Genomic DNA, 8,432 nt, shown 5'->3' with positions numbered 1-8,432 from the left:
CTGTTGAGCCGTAATATAGACATCGGGAACATCTAAGTGGGTGTTTTGGTTGATTTCGACTAGTCCTATATGTTCATGAGTCCTTCTAGTCCCCCTCGGCTCAAACCAATAACATTTGAAGACTACAACGGTCGGTGGGTTTTCACCATAGAATAGAAGTTCATAAATTGCTTCAGCTCTTCCATAATACTCGGTGCCTCCTTCGCCGATAGCAGAGACAAAACAATTTGTAGTCTTTAGGTCGGTCATAGATAGCTCTTTGCCAAAGGTACGAAAGTGATACCCATTGATGTTGTATTTGTCAAATGAACGAACGTTATAGTCAAAACCATTAGCGAATTGTCTCAACTCGGCGTGCATAGACTCTGCATCAGCCTACAAGTTTAATACGAAAGAATGGATGCATTAGCCACAAATTAGACCAAGAAATCAAATGGGCCCTTAATGGTAATTATTACCCTTTGTTTGAACCAAGAGATGAAACCAGGATAGTCGCCTCCATGCTTTGCGAGAAGCTCATACTCTTCGACGGAATCCTTTTCTATGTCCGCTCCATCCGAGAATTCGGCGACGTATCGACTATATCAAATATCCAGGAATAAGAGTAGTTCAAAGGAATTAGAAGTTGCCGAACAATAATTTACCGAGAACTTACTCGATGTACGGTCGCACTTATGTTAGGTTGGTGAAGATATACAATGAAATGGTCCGCCATTCTTCGAGATCCAACGATTTCCCTTTCGAAGCATCGGATGGTGCGAGCTTACCTTTGAATAGGCTGAGGTTGTATCGAACTTTTTTTGGGTTTCCATCATTGTACCGAGGCTTTGGGTTATGCAAATGATGATTTTGGGCTTCATAGTGTGCTATCACGAAGTTTGCCGCCTCCTCAGTAATGAATGCCTCGGCCATCGATGCTTCAATTCTATGTTTATTTTTACACTTAGCTCAAAGCGTATTCTGCATCCTCTCAGTTGAGTAGCACCATCGATTTTGAACGGGCCCCCCATTCTTGCCTCGGTCGGGAGATGCAAAATCAAATGCTGCATTGTAATAAAGAGGTGGAAAGATCTTTTCTAATTTGCAGATCAACTCCGCCGCCAACTCTTCCATTTCATCTAGCACGCCAGACGATAGTTCTTTCGCACAAAGAGAACGAAAGAAATAGCTCAGCTCTGCCAGTACTAGCCATTCATCCTCAGGGATAAAGCCACGCAACATCACCGGCATTACCCGCTCAATCGATATGTGCCAATCATGACTCTGAAGACCAAACCTTTTCAATTTCCCAAGACTCGCTCCCCTCTTTAGATTCGCAGCATACCCATCGGGGAACATCAACCGCATTTTCGCCCACAATAGCTTTTCCCTCATAGTTGGCCTTTCAAGATTGAACCATGGCTTTGGCTTCGCTATGCTTTGCTTTCCTTTCCATTGTCGCAAGTTTTGCAACAGTCTATCACATAGAGCCTCCAGGTCGGTTCTAGCCTTACGATTATCTTTTGACTTCCCCTCTATGCCGAACAATGTACCAAAAATGGCCTCCGCAATATTCTTTTCAGTGTGCATCACGTCGATGTTGTGTGGGCAAAGGAGGTCTTTGAAGTAACGTAGATCCCATAAGCATGACTTGTGAGTCCGGGCGTGTTCCGTATTATACCCTTTGAAGTATCCTGGACGCAAATGATCAGGCTCGAGAGCGTTTAACTGATTAAGGGTCTGTTGGCCTGTCAACGCAGCTGGTGGAGTGTTTTTGACAACTCTACCTTTGATGAAATTCTTCTTGTCTTTTCTGAACTTATGGTCAGGATCCAGGAATTGTCTATGCATGTCGAAGCAAGAAATCTTGCAACCAGCCTGCAGCCAGCGGAACTGAAGAGCTGCCTTGCTGTGGTGCACAGGAACCTTCCATGCACACACCAGCCAGCGAATAGCGCAAACATCGGATAATCATGCGTCGAGTACATGTACCACACATGCATTTTGAAATTTGTTTTGGTAGCCGCGTCGTAGGTCTTGATCCCATTATCCCAGGTTTCTTGCAACTCATCCTTAAGCGGCTGCATGTACATATTCATATTCTTCCCCGGATAGTTGGGCCCTGGAATTATCAACGTCAGGAAAATGTTCTTTCTTTTCATAATCTCTTCGGGTGGAAAATTGAGTGGAATGACAAATACAGGCCAACAACTGTATTGTGCTGCCGTCATACCATACACATTGAACCAATCCGTGCTGATGGCAACTCTAGGATGCCTTCGATCTTCCTATTTATCCTTATGTAATGCATAGAAGTGCCACCACGCAAAACCGTCTGAAGTGTGTACCAGCATCTTGTTCCCATGCACATCTAGTTCGGTTCTTTTGCCCAATTTGTGCCATGTCATCTGTCTGGTTGTCTCTTCGACCATGAAAATACGTTGAAGTCTTGGTACGATTGGCAGATACCGAAGAAAATTAATGGGGATTTTGGTCTGATTCTTCTCACCCATACCGTTGTCTACCACAATATACCTGGAAGAATTGCAAATGGGGCAATAGTTCAAGGCTGCATACTCAAGCCTAAATAAGGCACATCCATTCTCACAGGCATGTATCTTCTCATAGGGCATCTTAAGTACACGGAGGATTTTCTCTGACTGGTACATGTTTGCGTGCAGTACATGGCCTTTGGGTAGAAAGCGTCCAAATATCGTCATCATCGCGTCGTAGCATTCTCTGCCTAGGTTGAATTGAGCCTTCAGAGCCATTACTTGCGTGATGGCATCCAGCTGACAAAGCTCGGTCTGCTCGTGGAGAGGACGTTTTGAAGACTCCAACATTTCATAGAAGGCCTTTGCAGATTCCTCCATCTCATCGTCCGAATCCCGAGCATCATCAAAGTCTTGCACCATGTCTTTGATCCCGGTACCATGCTCGCCGGTGCGACGACGAATCACCTCAGCTCTGGCACGTTGGTCAGACTCACCATGAAAAGTCCACACCATATAATTAGGCGTAAAACCCCACTTCTGCAGGTGTTTACCCATTTCAAACTCTGTCTGCTTTTTCCAGTTGTCGCAATTGGGACAGTGGCACCATGTTTTTTGCTGGCCAATTGCAAATGCGGCTCTCACAAACCCCCTGGTTTTTGTTAACCATTCATTGGTCATGTCTTTCTGACTAGGGTGACCATTGTACATCCAAGCACGATCACTCATGTTGCCTAGCTACCAATGGGCGCACAAGAAATAAATATATAATTCATCATCTATATTCATCCTCTAATCAAGTTTGTCAGTTTTATTACGTCCATGCAACCTACACGCTAATAGGTAAAGATAGGTCCTAATGCCACCCGAGTATGTGTAGATTGGGTTCGTTTTCCCATGCTCTGCTCCAGATGCAACGCAGAATTTCGGCAGCACCTCCCCGATGTTCTCCTGATACATGTCTCGGCAGTAAGCAGAGAGGATGTGTACCCGGAGAACAATAGGAAGGCACTGACGAAATTCCGCATCGGATCCGGAGCACAACATACGGGAAAACAAACCCAATTTACACATACTCAGGCTGTCCATGGATAACGTTGGACAATTAGAAAGGATGGGGGTTATAAATATGCAAAGACATGTGATACGTCGGCAACGTATCTATAATTTTTTATGGTTTCATCCTATTATCTTGTCAAACTTTGGATGTTTTGTATGCCTTTTATATATTTTTTGGGACTAACTTATTAACTTAGTGACAAGTGCTAGTACCTGTTTTTTCCATGTTTTTGACCCCTTTCAGAGGAGGATTTTGAACGGAGTCCAAACGGAATGAAACTACCAAAAAGATTTTTTCCGAAACAGAAAAAGATCGGGAAGCCTCAGAATTCATAGGAGGATTCAGGGACCCCACAAGCCCTCATGGCGCGACCAGGGGGGCCCACGCCTCCCTGGCTTGTGGGCTCCCTAGGCCACCTCTGCCCTAGGTTTTGCGCCTATATATCCCCTAAAATCCCAGAAAAAATCAAGAGATCATCGAAAGTACTTTTCCGCTGCCGCAACCTTCTGTCTCCCTAAGATCCCATCTGGGGCACGTTCCGGTGCCCTGCTAGAGGGGGGATTCGGATACGGAGGGATTCTTCATCAACACCATGACCTCTCCAATGATGCGTGAGTAGTTCACCATAGACCTAAGGGTCCATAGCTAGTAACTAGATGGCTTTTTCTCTCTCGTGGACCTTGAATACAAAGTTCTCCATGATCTTCATGGAGATCTATCCGATGTAATCTTCTTTTGCGGTGTGTTTGTGGAGATCCGATGAATTGTGGATTTATGATCAGATTATCTATGAATCTTATTTGAGTTTCTTCTGATCTCTCTTATGCATGATTTCATATCCTTGTAATTCACTTCGAATTGTGGGTTTTGTTTGCCCAACCAGATCTAGGATTCTTGCAATGGGAGAAGTGCTTGATTTTGGGTTCATACCGTGCGGTGACCTCACCCAGTGACAGAAGGGGTAGCGAGGCACGCATCGTGTTGTTGCCATCAAGGGTAAAAAGATGGGGTTTTCATCATTGGTTTGAGTTTATCCCTCCACATCATGTCATCTTTCTTAAGGCGTTACTCTGTTCGTCATGAACTCAATACACTAGATGCATGATGGATATCGGTCGATGTGTGGAGTAATAGTAGTAGATGCAGAAAGTATCGGTCTACTTGTCTCGGACGTGATGCCTATATGTATGATCATTGCCTTAGATATCGTCATGACTTTGTGCGGTTCTATCAATTGCTCGACAGTAATTTGTTCACCCATCGTGATATTTGCTATTTTGAGAGAAGCCTCTAGTGAACACTATGGCCCGCGGGTCTACTCGACACCATATTTTGAGCCTTACACTTTTCTTCGTTGCACTTTCCGCCTTCAGATCTCACTTTGCAATCAATCTTGAAGGGATTGACAACCCCTTTAAAGCGTTGGGTGCAAGCTCTTTTGTGTTCGCGCAGGTACTCTGGACTTGACGAGATTCTCCTACTGGATTGCTACCTTGGTTCTCAAACTCAGGGAAATATCACCCTTTCCTCTTCAACGCAAGCTCAAGAGACGACAGAAAGATCTCTGGCACCATTGCCGGGGAAGGACTTTTGTTGCCGTAGCAAGATGCATACTGATAGATGTCGCCCTTTCAAATAGGAGATGCATACTAGTCACGCATACTCATGATTGAAGAAACCTATATCTAGTAAGTTTCTTCGGCACAAAGACTGGAACAGAGCAAATTAAGGGTTTAGGAGGAGAAGTCATTTGTGCTCACCAACAAACACACATTGAAATTGCACATTGGAGGTCGTCGAACAACTGCACATTGAAATTCACATGATCAACACAAATATGATGTTTTCAAAACATAATTGGAAAATATGTGACCTAACTCATAATTTACGAAACTATGACCCCGTCGGTTTGTGGAAGGCCGAAAAGCACCTTCTCGTTCAACCGGAGGCAGAAGAGTTGTCGGGGGTCGGGGGTTAGTGGTGTCGGGATTTAGTGCCATCGAGGGTCGATGGTTCCGGGTGTCGGTGGCATTGGGGTTCAGGGGTTAGTGGCGTCGGTGGTCGGGGTCAGTGTCGTCGGGGGTCCAGGGTCAGTGGTGTTAGGGGTCGGTGGTCGGGGGACTTTTCGGTCAACAAGAGGCCGAAGAGGTGTCGGAGGTCGGGGGTTGGGGGTCAGTGGCGTCGGGGGCGGCATATTAACAGCTGCGCGGAGTTTTCTGCCAGGGTGTCGTCACGATGTTGTGTCGGGGTTTCGGGCATCGTGTCGGGGTGTCAGGGTGTCATTTTCTTCTTCATCATCTTCTTTTTTTCCTCCTCTTCCTTTTCTTCTTCTTCTTCTTCCTTCCTTCCTTCCTTTTCTTCTTCTTCTTCCTTCCTTCCTTTTCTTCTTCTTATTCCTTCTTTTCCATTTCCCTCTTCTTCTTTTTCTTCCTTCTTTTCCTTTTTTGTCTTCTTTATTCTTCTCCTCTCTCCTCTTTTTCTTCTTCTTCTTCTTCTTCTTTTTATCCTCCTCCTCCTCCTCCTCTTCTTCTTATTTTTCTTCCCTTATGTACTTATTCTTCTTTTATTCTTCATATTTTTTCTACTTATTTCAATTATGACTATGTAGAGTCTAAACCTATCACTAAACCTATCGCTAAACCGATATAGCACTAAACAGCAAAAAAATAACAAAAAACAGAATCTACCAATCATTAACTAAAAAAGAATCTACCACTAATTAACAAAATAAAATCTACCTCTAAATTAACAAATAACAAATAACCTAGCATTAATGAACTAAACCTAGGACTAAATCTACTATTTAACTAAAACAACTAACTAAATTACCACTAAATCAAATAACTAAATCAACTAACTAAATCTAATCAAATAACAAAAAACAAACTCACCTATCAGAGGAGGGTAGTGGGCAGCCGGGGCGGTGGGCAGCCGGGGAGGAGGGGCTGTTGGGGCAGTGGGCTGCTGGGGCGGTGGGCTGCTGGGGCGGTGGGCAGCTGGGGCGGTGGGCAGCCAGGGAGGAGGGGTGCGGGGAGGGGGGGGCCGAGCTCCGGGGAGGAGGGGTGGCGCGGCGCTCGGACGAGCGGAGGGGAGGCGGCCGGCGGGCGGGGGGGACGACCAGCGGGCGGGAGGGGAAGTGGCCGGCGGGCGGGACGGGAGGCGGCCGGCGGATGGGGGAGGGGCGCCGCGGCGCTCGGATGAGCGGAGGGGAGGTGGTCGGCGGGCGGGGGACGAGCAGAGAGAGCGGGTGAGAGAAACAAAGAGATGTCGGGGATTGGGGGCGTGGGGTGGGGAGACGGCCGTTAGGGGGTGCTCTCTTTGCCGTCCGCCCCCCGACGGCAAAGAGCATGAGATAGGGGGACGTGGGGTGGGGAGACGGTCGTTAGGGGGGCTCTCTTTGCCGTCCGCCCCTTGACGACAAAGAGCAGGAGGGCAGACGGCAAAGGGAGCGCCCGTTATGGGGTGGAAGGGGGTGTATGGTGGGCCGCCCCATGCTCTTTGCCGTCTCCCCTCCTGCTCTTTGCCGTGCGCCAGTAGACGACAAAGACAAGACTAATGGCAAAGACAGTCTGCTCTTTGCCGTCAGTTTTCTGGTGACTGACGGCAAATAGGGTCTTTGGGATCAGCCAACAGATGGCAAAGAAGAGGCTGACGACAAATAACTGAATTCTAGTAGTGATGGTTGGTCTATGGTGGGGTGGACCTCGTCCGTCCGATGGCGATCCGACGACCACGAACGGAGGGAGTGGCTAGGTGGCACTAATGGGCTGTGTAGATAGGCTATGTAGGGATGAGAGGGAAATAGCGCGGCGCGGCAACATGATTTAAAACACCAATACAACTCCGACGATAGACCAAATACGGTGCCGCTATGGTCGACCGTTCGGGTACCAAACAGACTTCAATTGCGACGAAATTTGACAAGCGGCCTAGCTACAACTAAATACGACTGCACATCAAGTTTCAACTGAATCAGAAAAAGTTTTACACACACTTTTAAAAACAAGATTTAAACGATGTCGCGGGCGCGTGCGAGTGTGGTCGGGCTCAACACGGTCAACGACGAACACGGAGCGAACCGGCAACTAATAACGGATGCATGTTTAAAAACTGGCGGCAATGGGATGCAGATGATGCGCATGATTCGATGATGATGCAACAAATAAAAATAAACACACGACGAAAACAGAATAAAAGGGGGAATCTTCTCGAACGTCGGTCTCGGGATGTCACAGCTACCCACCTCAAAGAAAGTGTTTGTTGTCGTAGTACAGGTTAGCCAAGAGTCAAAGCTAGCTTGCTGTAATTGAACTCCACACCCCCTTGATTGATACCGATGCATATGTAGATAGTTCTAATGTAAGTCTTGCTGAGTACCTTTGTACTCACAGTTGCTTATTTGTGTTTTCGTAGAGGAGACATTAGTCTCACTATTGGTTCTACGCGATGTCTTTGATGTTGACCGGAATAGCTTGGAAATCCCAAACAGAGGTGAGGCTCCTTTCGTAGGTTCATTGTAGATTTTCAGGCTCCGCCGGCCACTTTTAGTAGATGTGTGTACTCAGACATGTTGTGCTTTCGCTTGGTGCTTGTATGACTTGAGTGTTAGGTCATGTGACCCCTGATTTTAATATCACACTATGTTAACTCGTATGAGTCCTTAATAAATGCTTGAGTCATAGAGTTATGTTGTGATGCCATGTTGTATCTACACATATCATGCATATTGTGTGTATGCTTTAAAATGCATTGTATGTGTGGGATTCGACACCTAGTTGTATGCCTTTAGTAGCCTTGTTTATGGGGACTTGCCTGTTCGTTCTTCCACTGAGCCATGGTAGCTTCCTACTGCTCCGGACAAATTGCTTGACTGGCATTTATCCTTCTTTGTTGTTGTGTTT

This window comes from Hordeum vulgare, chromosome 3H (assembly GCF_904849725.1).
Source record: "Hordeum vulgare subsp. vulgare chromosome 3H, MorexV3_pseudomolecules_assembly, whole genome shotgun sequence".
In the NCBI taxonomy this organism is placed as follows: Eukaryota; Viridiplantae; Streptophyta; class Magnoliopsida; order Poales; family Poaceae; genus Hordeum; species Hordeum vulgare.
Note: the sequence above shows the minus strand (reverse complement) of the source record.